Here is a 14,219-nt window from a genome sequence, read left to right on the forward strand (position 1 = left end):
TTCTCATGGTAATAAGAAGAGATGTTGCTGAAAATTTATACCATTTAGTTTCCGTTTCTCCCCAAAACAGAATTAATAGGCAAGAACAGTTTCATCACCAGTCCCAGGCAGAGTCTATAGAAATACTTGTTGAATTTAATTGGGTTGAATTAAAATTTGTCCTTTTTAAGAGTAAAGTCGGCATCTCCAGTTCAAGGTCTCCAAATGATCTAGGCTTTCCATAGTTGACTGTCTAATGAACTCCTGACTAGTTAAGGATCAAAGGAATTAAAATAACTTTACTCAGCACTCACTTGTGTCTGTTTCATTATCTGGACTAAGGGAGTCTAGGATAATTACGGTGTTACTTAAAAAAAAAGTTTCATCATTGTACTTCCTGTTTGGTGAGTAAACAAGAGAACAGATATGGTCTGTAACGGACCTATTAAAACCCTAACACCCGTACAAGCGAGTAAGTTAGAGAACTCAAGAATTCTCCCTGACAGGACATTGAAACGTCAACCCTAAACGATCAACAACTCATTGCCATGGTGCGACAATCTTAACCTTGTTAAAACTGGGTGACCAGTCAATTCGCAGAGAGCAGCATCATCAGGATATCTAGGAATGCTGTTATTACCCATTATAAGTATGACGCGAGGGTCACATATCAGGCAATTACACCTTTTCATTACATGCTAACCCCTCACGGCAGGGAAGCCACGCTTATGACTGCATTAGACAGACAAAGCCCTCAGCTCTTTAAAAAAAAAGAAAAGCCAAAAAGGGGGGGGGGCAGGAAAAAAAAAGAAACGATAAAAAAATTAAATTCATTTTCTTACCAGCACGTTGCAGCACAAACTCGCTCACAGGAATGTTGCTTTTACAGGTTTCTCTTTTAATTATCCTGGAAGCAGGGAGACAAAAAAAAAAAAAAAAAAAAGGCAAAGAAGAAGAAGCAGGGTGGTTAAATTAGCGTGCTGGAATCTTTTCAGTTTGTCGCAGAGTAGAAAAATAAAAAAGGGGAAAAAAAAGGGCTTAGTAATTTAAATTTGCTCTCAGTTCAGCCTGCATCGTTGGGTCCCGCCCCTTCTTCCCGCTGGGTTCCACTACCTGCGAGCCTGGAATTGACAGCTACTGTGCAAACAGAAAAAGGAAACAAGCATGCTGGGACCATTCTGACTGCTGCTTGGGTCTCACTTGTCCTGACAACTAAAAATCATCAGTGGAAAGGTATTCTGCATTTTCTATTTTGAAGCATTTGCATGCAATTCTCTTCCATGTTAACGATACACCATAGAGCTCACGATGATGGGGTTTGCTTACTGTTTGGGTTTTCTTTTTTCTTTTCATTGCTTTGCTTTTCAAATATGTATAATAATTGTCGTTACTGTTATTATTTGTGTTTTTACCATTATCAGCTGTTCAGTGTCATTCTTTGCATTCTCTTACTGCCCCGTCCTCCTCTCCAGGTCATGTTCTTTCCTGTCTTTTCCTTTCAGTCATAAACATTGAAATGTCTGGGGATGGTAGGAATGCCAAGATTATCAGAGTTTCCACTTCTCATTTGAATTCCCTTTTTTTTTTTTTTTTCCTTGAGCATGTAGTATTGAGTATTGAGAATAGTTCAAGGGAGGGAAGGGCCTAGGAAGGAGATCCCATAAGCACCAGAAACATTGAAAAAGATGAGATATGAATGTAAAAAGGTCTCCACTGGGCACCTGGGTGGCTCAGTTGGTTAAGAGTCCAACTTCAGCTCAGGTCATGATCTTGTGGTTCCTGAGTTCTAGCTCTGTGTTGGGCTCTGTGCTGACAGCTCAGAGCCTGGAGCCTGTTTCAGATTCTGTGTCACCCCTCTCTCTCCATCCCACCCCTGCAGGTGCTCTGTCTCTCACTGTCTTTCAAAAATGAATACACAAAAAAAAATTTTAAGAAACAAAAAGAAGTTTCCACAACCAAATCCAAAAAGCTCATTTTTATATTTATGATTGGGGCAAATAGCTGCAAATCATCTACAAGATGTGGCATACATAGAATATTTAGCCTTATGACATCCCCTATAGAAAACCACTTTAATTTTAGCCACCAAAATAAAATGGTTACTTCATGGGCAGCACATACTGTCAGTTTGTAGCAGAGGAATTCTGCAAGATAATAAAGCCCAGCCTTCTTCTGTCAGAATGCAGACAGCTTATGGAGAATTTACAAGTTTGTTTTTGTTGCTGCTGTTTGCTAGACTTTCATTTCAGATGAGGCTGCTATAGGCTACTTTGGTATGGAAGCTATTATAAGCCTGCATGTAGTATGGCTTATCTACAAGTCTGCCGCTTCATCTGAAGCATTACTTCTATAAGGGTACATATAGTACTGGGTCTCCTATTCAAGTATGGATTTTCTTAGATAATCCCACTGCTCAAACATAAGAGTCCCACACTGAGCCATGTATCCTGTCACATAGTTGGGGTGGGGTGGTTAGGGATAAAAAATAAAATGCACATGGTTCTTTGCTATTGGCTGCTAACATAATGGAAAGTTATTCATACAGACATGACATCATTTAATTTACTTTTACTTGTTAGTTTTTGTATTTTTTAAAACATTTTTCCATATCCCTACGTCAAGCCGTTTAAATGCATTTCACTATTCCACACAATTTGTAGAATCCCTGAAAGCCAAGAGTGAGCTTGACCTAATGTACTTGAATTTTTAAAATCAGAGTTTCAAAAGAGAAGTGATTAGCAATATAACTAAAACATGGTTTAGCTTTCTCAATTGGTAAAAATTTTAGCTGAAAATCAGATATCCATATTGGCATTTGAAATTTCATCCTAAAGTTGAACGAACCAAAAATGGAAAGACTAAAGAAGCAAAGAGCAAAACTATATATTTGCCTTGTATTATAAACTTTGTCAGGATTACTTTTCTGGCAGCAATGAATGTCTTTACTCAATTCCCATAAGCAGCTATAGTGTAGAAAAATAAGGTAGGTCAAGTACTCGAGAAGCCACGTTAACTTCCCAGGTAGTTAGGCAATCAGCTTTAATGAATCAGTGGTAAATTACACCAACGTGCTAATTATGGTATTTTGTCACAGCATAAAATGCAATAAAACCAACCCATGCCTAGGCTTGGAAAATGTTATAGATAGATCTTTTTCAAAAGATTTAAAGAAGAGAGATTTTATTTTCCTAAAGCATTCTGTAATTTCAAGTGGCGTTTCCTAAATGCTTTTCTTTAAAAGAAACATTCTAGGAAGATATGTAGAGCTGAAAATATATAGAAGAAAAAATACATGTAGGAGAAAAAATACATAGAAAAATATATAGAAGGGAAAACATGTAGAACTAGAAAAAAAAACAATGATAATGACTTGCTAAAACTGGTGTGTTACTTTATAATTACACAGTTTTATGACAATATGCCAGTATTAAATACATTGGTATCAAAGTCAATAACATGACACACATAGAACATGTTAGGATATATACAAATATACACAGAGCAGCACATGTTGGTTTATATTCTTAACATCTCTGTTTTAAATGAAGAAGACTATTTTTATTTTGTCAATGCTGATCGAGTGCAATTAGCAAAATAGTAGTCTCAAGCAGATAAAAAATCCCGACACTGAACTTTAGAGAAGGAATAGGCTTTAGGAAATGTATGAACCCAAAGATTTCATTAGACATTTAACCTGCTACCACAGAAATTACTAGTTGGTGTTGGGGTACCGAGTACCATTTTACTGCATATCTCATAACCAACTTGGGAAAAAAAGTCACTTCAAAAATATCCTACTGAATTGCTAGGTGTTCTGGGTAGGGATATACATTTATATGGCTTTCAAATCATGGAAAAGTGCCTTCAAAAAACACACTGAACAAGTTTATTGGAAATGTGTTTTAGAGAAATTCTTTCAATAGCTTTAATGTCATACACTATTTAAATGTTCATGCTCAGAGAAACTTAATGTCAGGGTGGGAAATGCTAGTTCATTTTTTTAAAGTATATCACATGAATACATTTTTATCTTCTCAGTTATGGCTGACAATTTTTTTCATACTTATTGCATTTTTTAAAATTACTTTATTACTTTTTGATAAATGTCTCCCTCATTCTGAATCAACTCTCTTTAGTGTGATTTTACTGTTTTGTGTTGGGACAGTGAAGCACTGTGTAATGAATAGTATTTTGTGACCCTGATGTCTTACTGACTACACTACCCAAGGAATAATGCAGTTTTATTTCAACAGAGTTCTGAGAAATTGCTTATATTTATAATATCATTTTATTAACATAATTAATCCCTTTAAACCTGAATGACCAAAAAATGCCTTACCACTGTCATAAAAATTGGTCTGCTACTCTTCTTGGATTATCATTTTTTTAAGTATATTTATTTACTTTGAGAGAGACAGACAATGCGAATGGGGGAGGGACAGAGAAATAGAGAATCCCAAGCAGGCTCAATGCGGGGTTTGAACTCACAAAACTACGAGATCATGACCTGAGCCGAAACCAAGAGTCAGATGCTTAACCAACTGAGCCACCTAGACACCCCACTATTGGGTTGTCTTTTGAAACATGTTTCAATTATTAAATCAATTTTATTAAAGTTATGGAAAGTAAGTTTAATTTGAGTTTTAAACACACACTCTACACACACAGACATAGAATTCTGTTTTTAAGGAGATTTTCACTACCATTTCTTTAGGGCCAAGTACCTTCAAAGTTGTGGACACTTCAGTCTGGGTATTCAGATTATGAAATTACTAACTCAGAAACTGACATTTGGGGCACCTGGGTGGCACAGTCGGTTGAGCATCCGACTTTGGCTCAGGTCATGATCTCACAGTTTGTGGGCGCGAGCCCCGTGTCGGGCTCTGTGCTGACAGCTAGCTCAGAACCTGGAGCCTGTTTCAGATTCTGTCTCCCTCTTGTTCTCTGACCCTCCCCTGCTCACACTGTCTCTCTCTCTCAGAAATAAATTTAAAAAAATAAAATAAAATAAAATAAAATAAACTGATATTTGGCCTAGGATAGAACAAAGACTATAGGCTACCTCAAAATTCCATGGGCCGTTTCTATCCTGCTAACTAACATATTCTCACAAAGACAGGCAAACATGACAAATTAAGCATGCTACTAGATTGAATTCAATGTGGAAGTGGAAGGGAGCCCATATGACTATGAGCTCAAAAGGCTAAATATAATGTCTCTTCTTAGTGGTGCTGGGAACACGTGATACCTGAAGAATACTGATGGTTTAAAATGGGAAACAAGATTAAATTCTACTTCTAAACTGGAAGTATACATTGCTCCTCTGATAGGCATAGTAAATGTAGAACATTATGTAAGCAGAAGATATGGTAAGCCACGGACAATACAAACAAGAACACCCAACTTAGAGAGATAAAAAAATATGTAAATAATCTATGTAAAAACAGATTATTTTATTATTTAATTTTATTTTTTAAAATTTAATGTTTTTTAAAAAAATTTTAATAGTTTATTTATTTTGAGACAGAGAGAGACAGAGCATGAGCAGGGGAGGGACAGAGAACAACAGGGAGACACAGAATCTGAAACAGGCTCCAGGCTCTGAGCGGCCAGCACAGAACCCGATGTGGGGCCTGAACCCACAAACTGTGAAATCATGACCTAAGGCGAAGTCGGACGCTTAACCGACTGAGCCATGCAGGTGCCCCTAATATTTATTTTTGAGAGAGAGAAAGAGCACGAGTGGGGAAGGGGCAGAGAGTGAGAAACAGAATCCAAAGCAGGCTCCAGTCTCCGAGCCACAAGCACAGAGCCCAACGTGGAGCTTGAACTCATGGACTGTGAGATCATGACCTGAGCTAAAGTCAGACGCTGAACCAACTGAGCCACCCAGGCACCCCCAAATTAGAGCGTTTTACAGGAATTCTCATTTCTTGATTAAACTGGCTGCTAGAATTTTGTAGAGCATATTGAAAAGAAACAAATCTTCCTTAAAAATCAGTTGGTGAGAGATTATATTCTGAGAAAATTTAAGCAAAAATGAAAGTCCAAGGAAATTCAGGTCCCTGTACTGACCAAGGTGACTTATAGAAAAGGATCAGTAAAATACATTGAAGTGCTTTAAAGGAGGGGTGACTTCTCACTTGGATAAAGAGGTGAATAGAAGCACAATTCATCCTGTGGGGGCTGCAGGGAGGTGCAAGTTTTGCATAGTGAGGGATGGTGTGGCCAGTTTGGAACATGCCCATTTGAGACTTCGGCTGGACAAAGTACAGAAGATGGCTCTAGCTCCCAAGAAAGTGATCGGTGCAGGGATGATAATGATGGCATTTATGAGCATATAACAGAAAGCACATCATGATGAGCCTTTCAAGAGGATGCCAAGAAATGAGAGAAGAATGTGAGGGATGGTAAAGTTGGAGCTCAAGTGATGGCTGAAGTGGCATCAGATGCGAGAACCATGTGGAACAAGATGGGGTCAAAGGATTCAAGGGAGATGCTTTACACTATTTCAGAGCATCAAATTCTGCAAAGATTGCAAATATATATAATCTGGACTGGACTAGAAAATATTAATATTAATGAAACAGCAAGCTGAATGCTACTGGCAAAGTAATTTCATTGTAGTGGTGGTGGGGTCAGTTGCCAGATAGCAAAAGGAAATGCCAAAGGCAAAATTTCATTGAGTTAACTACAGCACAACTTAATCTAATTAGAATTTATTAACCATCTTACAGCAGTTCTATCTGGCAATGTAGTTCAGTTTAGGTTTAGATAGTAAGGGATACAACAGAACAAGACTTTCAGTTTCTTGTTCTCGATCTCTTTAGCATATATGACAATCTATTTGAGTACACTTGATGCTTAACAACATAGGTTTGAATTCTGCAGATCAACTTAATGTGGGTTTTTCTCATAAATACAGTAAAGTACTGTAAATTTATTTTCTCTTCCTTAGGATTTTCTTAATACCATTTTCTTTTCTCTAGCTTACTTTATTGTAAGAATATAGTATATAATACACATAACTAGTAATATGTTAATGACTATTTATATTATCAGTAAGGCTTCCTGTCAACAATAGGTTATTATTTTTGACTGTGCAGGGGTTAGTGCTACTAACCCTTAGGTTGCTCAAGGGTCAATTGTATATACAATTGCATTTAAAAGTTTATTTTAGGGGCACCTGGGTGGCTCAGTAGGCTAAGTGTCTGACTTCAGCTCAGGTCATGATCTCATGGTTCATGAGTTTGAGAACTGTGTCTGGCTCTGTGCTTACAGCTCAGAGACTGGAGCTTCTGATTCTTTATCTCCCTCTCTCTCTTTCTCTGCCCCTCCCCTGCTCATGCTCTGTCTCTTGAAAATAAATAAATGTTAATTTTTTTTAAAGATTTAGTTTAGAAATCTTTCTCATGTGGAGAAAATTGTGGCATGATTGAAAAGACAGCACACATAAATGTGTATATGACTATCTCTTAACAGTATATAGCATTTAATTTGGCAGAAATGATATTTGTTCCTAATTTTAAAGATGATTTATGGCATACCTAATAGATCAAGGATCTATTTGTTGGATAGCCATTTCTATACATATGAAGGGCAAGATAATGCACCTTATGTTTAAACAGTCTAAGAATCATACAAGCACACATATAAAATACCTCTTCAAATGTTGCATTTAATACTTGTTCATTCTGATCTGAACTGGAATTATTCCATCCTTGTTTCAAGTCCTTCATTGTAGTCACTGCTTATGAATTTTTCCAAATTAAAATCTTTGTCAATTGATCTCTAAGGAGGTTTAACCCTCCCATCTTACAGATGTTCTGCAAAATTGTCTTTGACTTATTTCTATTATCTGATACTGTTAGGAAGGCAGAATTAAATGACTTGCTATTTTGGCATGTTAGCAAAGGAGTACAGAATTTCATTACAAAACTCATAATTTCTTCCCAAGTCAGTGGTGAGAAAGTCTTTGAAAACAGTTTTTTCGCCAAACCATGATTATCTGTATCTATTAGAATTAACATAATAATTCTTTTTTAGACATAGGAAGAAAAACAAAGGGGATGATGCAGTGAGGAAGATGAGATGTGAATCCTGAAAATCTTATTTTTTTTTCTGAAATAATTTCCCATTGTCATTGCATTTAAAGCTCCTTCAAACTTGAGGATTGTAGGTACAGTTTTCTTGGATTCTGAGTTAACTTATATATAACAGTTTGCAACATTGTATATGTTACAATTTTATTATTTATTTACTTAGACAGCATTTGAACAATTCATAGTTACATTTGTTATGCTCTGTCTTGTGCCCTCTCCCTTTTCTGCAACATGATATAAATCTTTTAGAATTTCCATTACTTGCCAAATGCAGTCCAATATTTATCATTGTGGAAAAAATCAAAACAAAATGAAATAAACAAACAACAATAAAACTACCCTTAAGCTCGCTGTTGTGAAAAGAAAGGTCTTGCTTTATAATTTGGATGAAAAGGTAAGCCAATACATTTTCATAGAAATATATTAGCATATTTTAGTTTCCAAATGGTTTAGTCAAATGCAGGCATGACGTGCTTAAAAGATCCTATGTCAAGACTGCACTGAGTAAAGGTGTCTTAAAGATCTATGTGCAACTTTATATGAAATTTGTGCCTCATCCTGGGAAATCAATGAAGTATTTTAAACCAGAGTAAGACATAATTATATATGTATTGTTGAAAAACAAATCTGCTAGCAGTATTTACGATAGGTTGAGGTGGTGAGAATTCCTTCAGTGATATGTTACCCTGATAATTTATCTTGCTTGGTTAAAACAAAGATTTAAAGTAGTTTATAGGGACACATAATTCAACAACATAAAAAATACTTTAACGATACTGAGGAGGGAGAAAAATTAAGGTACATATGCAAAGGAAATCAGGAATTAATGAACAAAATGATACTGTAATATTGTAGAAGTTAAGAGGCAATGTGGTTCTAATCTTCCCAAACAATGTGAACTAGAAAACACAACAAATTTCATGTATCATACGGTTCATAAGATAAAAACCAACCACTTGTTGGGGCACCTGGGTGGTACAGTCAGTTAAGCTTATAACTCTTGATTTCAGCCCAGGTCAAGATCTCATGGTTGGGAGACCAAGCCCCACTGGGCTCCATGATGAGTGAAGAGCCTGATTGAGATTCTCTTTCTTTGCCCCTCTCCCACTTGCTCATACATGTTCTCTCCCTCTTTCTTTTTCTCTCTCTCTCTCAAAAAAAAAAAAAAACAAAAAAAACAAAAAACCCCCAGCTGTTGAGAAATACAGATATTTGAGATGAGAAAGTAGACAGACATTCTCTTAGTTTCTCACAGACAGGTCCCAACAACTTTCTCAACACAAAACTTTATATTTTATATACAATGGCCCCAGTTTTGGTCACAAATGGGCCAAACTTCTTATATCAAAGCTTAAAATGGTTATAATTTTAGGCTTAAAACTAATCAAATGCTCCACTTCAGCCCTAAAACAAACCAGGAAAACATCATAAGCAATTAACCAGTCAATTAAATAAATATTAAGCACTTAATTTGTGACAGGTATTGTCCTAGTTACTAGAGATACAACTGGGAACAAGAATCAATGTTTTCTTCAGACAAGCAGGGATGAAGGCAAGTTGATAGAAAACCAAGACTGTGAGTGACGAGTGTAAGAACAGGGAAATATATAGCCTGATATGGCAGACAAAGAAAGGATAGTGCCAACTGAGACTACAGGAATCCAAGATGGCTTCCAAGGGGAAGTGGCCTCTATATAGCATCCTAAAGAAGAAAAAACTAAGGAAATAAGTTACTAGGGAAATGGAAATAGATAAAATTGTCATATTCAAAGGGAACAAAGAAGTGGACAATGTTCCTCAAATGAGTTAGCATTTGTATTTCTACCACCTAGAACAGAACAATCTAAAGAAATTCTACATCAATTTCTAAGTAAAAATAAAAGATCTCTTAACAGAAGTTGATAGAAAGATACTTGCTTAAAATACAGCTAATGTCATTTATCTAAAACTTATTAACAAACATTGCATTAAATGTTGGAACTCAGAAGAATTCCCATTAGAATCAGAAAGATAAGAGTGATTTCTATTATCCTTGTTAGATACCATTTTCTTAAGGATTCTAACCAATAGAAGAAGAGGAAAAGGTAAGCGATGTATATTCTGACAAGGAAGAAAGAAACTATAATTTTTTTTTCTTCTCAGACAATGTAGTTATCTGTAGAGAAAATGCAAGACACCCATACATATAAATGTAACCATTTATATCTAACAGGAGATAAGATTACTGATGAAAAATAAATACACAAAATTAAGAATATTCATACATTTCAGCAATAAACATAAAATTTAGTGGGAAATACAACCCTCTATACACTAGCAACAAAACTGTGAAATCTTAAGGAATAGACAACAAAAGATGTGTAAGATCTTTTCAGGCAAAATTATATAAAATATCACTGGAATATATAACATAGGATATGAAAATCTGAGTTACACGAGATTATAGAAATCTAATAATATTCAACCTAATCTATAAATGAAAGGAAATTTTAGTCAAAATCTGATACATTAGAACACAGGGAAGATCCAAAACCTATTGTTTAAACTGTGCCCCATATCTCTTCTATAAAATACTGTTTCAGGTTCGGGTGCCTGGGTGGCTCAGTCGGTTAAGCTTCCAACTTCAGCTCAGGTCTCACAGTTCATGGGTTCGAGCCCCATGTTGGGCTCTGTGCTGACAGCCAGCACAAAACTTGGAGCCTGTTTCAGATTCTGTGTCTTCTTCTCTCCCTGACCATCCCTTGCTCAGGCTGTCTCTCTCTCTCTCTCTCTCTCTCTCAGAAAAAAAAAATAAAATAAAATAAAAAAATAGTGTTTCAATTTCAGAATTTTTTTGAGAAAGTAACTTTATTTTTTTACCTTTTTAAAAAAAAAACATTTATTTTTGAGAGACAGAGAGAGACAGAAGATGAGCAGGGGAGGGGCAGAGAGAGAGAGGGAAACACAGAATCTGAAGCAGACTCCAGGCTCTGAGCTATCAGCACAGAGCCCTATGGAGGGCTCGAACCCACAGAACGTGAGATCATGACCTGAGCTGAAGTTGGACGCTTAACCAACTTGAGACACTCAGGCGCTCCTCAATTTCAGAGTGTTAAAGTAATTTTATCATATTTACACAAATTACAGAAGAAAACAAAAAGGACATGTTAAGAGATGAAGCAAAATTGTCAAGCCTGACAGCTTATAAACTGTCAAAATGTACATAGAAATAAAGTGCTATTATAAATATAGTCAATATCTAAATAAATATATTCAAAACTATGGAGTAGAATAAGAAAATATGAAGATATCTCTCACAATAACCAAAATCTCTGTGTATTTCCTCTTCCCCAGGAGTAGTGCCCTGTCTGGGTCAAGACCAGATACTTAGGGCTGAAAACTGCTTACATGGGCAGCTTAGGACCTCACTTCACCCCTGTGTCTTCTTTAGAATTTGACTTCCTTTAGTCCTTATTGCTTCTATAGCTCTATGACATATTTAAATATTTTAATTTTATAATGTATCTGGCTCTTCACATTTTTCTCACTGGGAGTGTTAGCATGCTGTGAACACCTCCATCCCATCCTTCTCCAAATATAATGTTATCTCTGTTCATTTTAAAGTTATATATATATATATATATATGATATCATNTTTGTTTCACTTAGATTTATACTAAGCAATACAAGTTGTGGCTGTAGATAATAAACAGTCACTAAAGTAGAAGATTCCATTCTTAATACTACATATTTTTCGACTCTTCTACTGATAGGTATTTGGTTTGTTTTTGATTCTTGTTAGCTTGGTTTTGATTATTATAAAAACTGCATATATCGCACATCATCTATTACACATTTCTAGTTATTTTGCTGTTATAAAGTGGACACTGTCAGCAAGGCAATAAAAGCCCAGATCTTTCAGAGGTAAAAGGATTGGGATCCTTCACCTAGCAAGCAAAACCAACATAGATCAGCTGTAATATTTGTTGAGAGTAGGGAATCTTAACATATATATGATAAAAGTTCCAGAAGACAAGAATAGAAAGAATCACTGAGGGACCATATGTGGTGGGATAATACATGAAAATTCCCCAGCTATGTCATGATGAAAAATATGAAACCACACCTTCAGGAAGCACCTAAAGAAAATGAATAATAAGAAACCTAAAATGATACATAATGAAGACAAAAAGGTAAAACACTGTTAAAGGAGACTCTGGCTTCCAGTCCTGATGCAGGAACTAACTGTGGCCTTAGCTTCTTGCTATGAAGAGCTAGAAATCTGCGTAGAGTATATGAAACAGTGTACAGACATTAAACCATAGGCAGCTCAGGTTCAGGTCTGTCATCCCTAAGACAAAAGAAACCCCTAAGGTAAGTGCCATATTTACTCTAGCTCTCTGCATAGGAAGTGACTCCTAAATGCAACAGAGGAGAGTAGAGCTGAAGTGACTGTCAGATCTCATTGACATGAGGAGGCTAACAACAGATTTCAAGACTACTAAAGCAGCTGAAATTTGCAGAATGGCTGCCAGAAAGGAGGATGCAATGGAGAGTGGGAATCGTTGGTGTGTTCTTTGCTTAAGGTGACGGTAAGCATTGCCTAGGAGGGAGTGGCTGCTTCAAGGTTGGGAGTGGAACCAAGAGGCTGCATAGTTCCAGGAAATGCTGATGTCCTGACTCAACCGTAATGAAAGGCCCTTGTTATTACTGTGGACATTCAGCTGATATCTCAGCACAGTTATACCTAAGGAATAATGATCATGTTCCAAAGTATGGTTTTCTTAACAAAACCTAGAACTAAGTTTGAAAAGAATAATTAGGGGTGCTAGAAAGTTAACTTCCCATTTTTACAAAACACAACATTCTCTACAAAGAGACATTAAACCAGACTTGTTGTAACTAATCTTCCTTCCCAAACTGTATTTTTGCATGCCCTCTATACAATAGAATAGGCAAGAAAATGAATATGTACATTTATTTAACCAAAAAGTAGACATGAAAAAAGAAACAGTATGACAACAATAGATGAGATGGATAGAAAATAAACAGAGATATGTCAGAATGAACTCCAAATATGTCAATAACTACATTAAATGTAAATGAATCAAACACTATTAAAAAGCAGAGATTAGCAGACTGTATAAAAAAGTCAGAATCAACAAAATACATTCTAGGAGATTCACTTTAAATTATAAACCACAACTAGGTTTAAAGTAAAAGAAAGATAAATTTATGTCTCATAAACATAAAATATGTGAAAAGCATGAAACATATAAAAATATATAAAGGATCAATTTGTATCAAACTAAATAGACTTCCAGATAAGACATATTTGCAGAGCAAAAAGGGGAAGTTTTATACTGGTGAAAGGGTAAATTCAACAGGAAAACATGCAATCTTAAATGTGGATGTATCTAGCATAAGAACTTCAAAGAATATGAACCAAAACTGACAGAACTAAAGAGCAAAATGGACCAATTCAAAGTTAGAATTGGCAATGTTGACTCTTCTCTCAGAAATGGCTTTAACAAGTAGACAAGAAATCAATAAAGATATAGAAGACCTGACCTCAGAATATCATACCCAGTAACTAAAAAATATACTTTCAAGCACACATGAAGCAGTTACAGATACACCATATTTGGGGCCATAATAACTTTCAAAAGACTGATGAGGAAAAAAAAATAGACAGATGGTACATAAAATAGGAATGAAAGAGAAGATAGCATTACATATTCTCCAGACCTTACAAGAATAGAGAATATTGTCTAAAATTCCATGTAGAACATCAAATAAAATTTTACTAATCTGTTGAAAAATTCTACTTACATTACACAAGAAGAAGCAGAAAACCTGCAAACCATTCATTTATTAAAATAATGACAGCTATAATATTATATCTACCTACAAAGAATAGTCTATACCAAGGTACACTGGTGAATCCTATCAAATGGATAATGTCCATTTTTAAATAAAGTGTTTTTGAAAATCGAGAATAGCACACTCCCCCAATTAATTTATGAGGCTGTAATAGCTGTAGTAACAAACACTGATGTGGACATTACAAGAAAAGAAATGCACAATCCAAAATCTCTTATGATTCAAAGATATACCAACCCAACTCATCTGTAATGCAACTTCCAGGAGTTTAACCAA

The 14,219-nt window shown here is 35.7% G+C and overlaps 1 protein-coding gene across 5 annotated transcripts in view; it reads left to right on the top strand.

The window, feature by feature from the left end:
- The first annotated feature begins 1,091 nt into the window (after positions 1–1,091).
- Positions 1,092–14,219, top strand: part of LOC144226920 (uncharacterized) — a 52,737-nt gene continuing 39,609 nt past the window's right edge. For all 5 annotated transcript variants that reach the window (XR_013333774.1, XR_013333777.1, XR_013333776.1 and 2 more), the window contains exon 1: positions 1,092–1,212. The gene's annotated coding sequence lies outside the window, so the exon portion shown is untranslated. The remainder of the gene's footprint in view (positions 1,213–14,219) is intronic.

This window comes from Crocuta crocuta, unplaced genomic scaffold (assembly GCF_008692635.1).
Source record: "Crocuta crocuta isolate KB4526 unplaced genomic scaffold, BGI_CrCroc_1.0 scaffold32, whole genome shotgun sequence".
Lineage (NCBI taxonomy): Eukaryota > Metazoa > Chordata > Mammalia > Carnivora > Hyaenidae > Crocuta > Crocuta crocuta.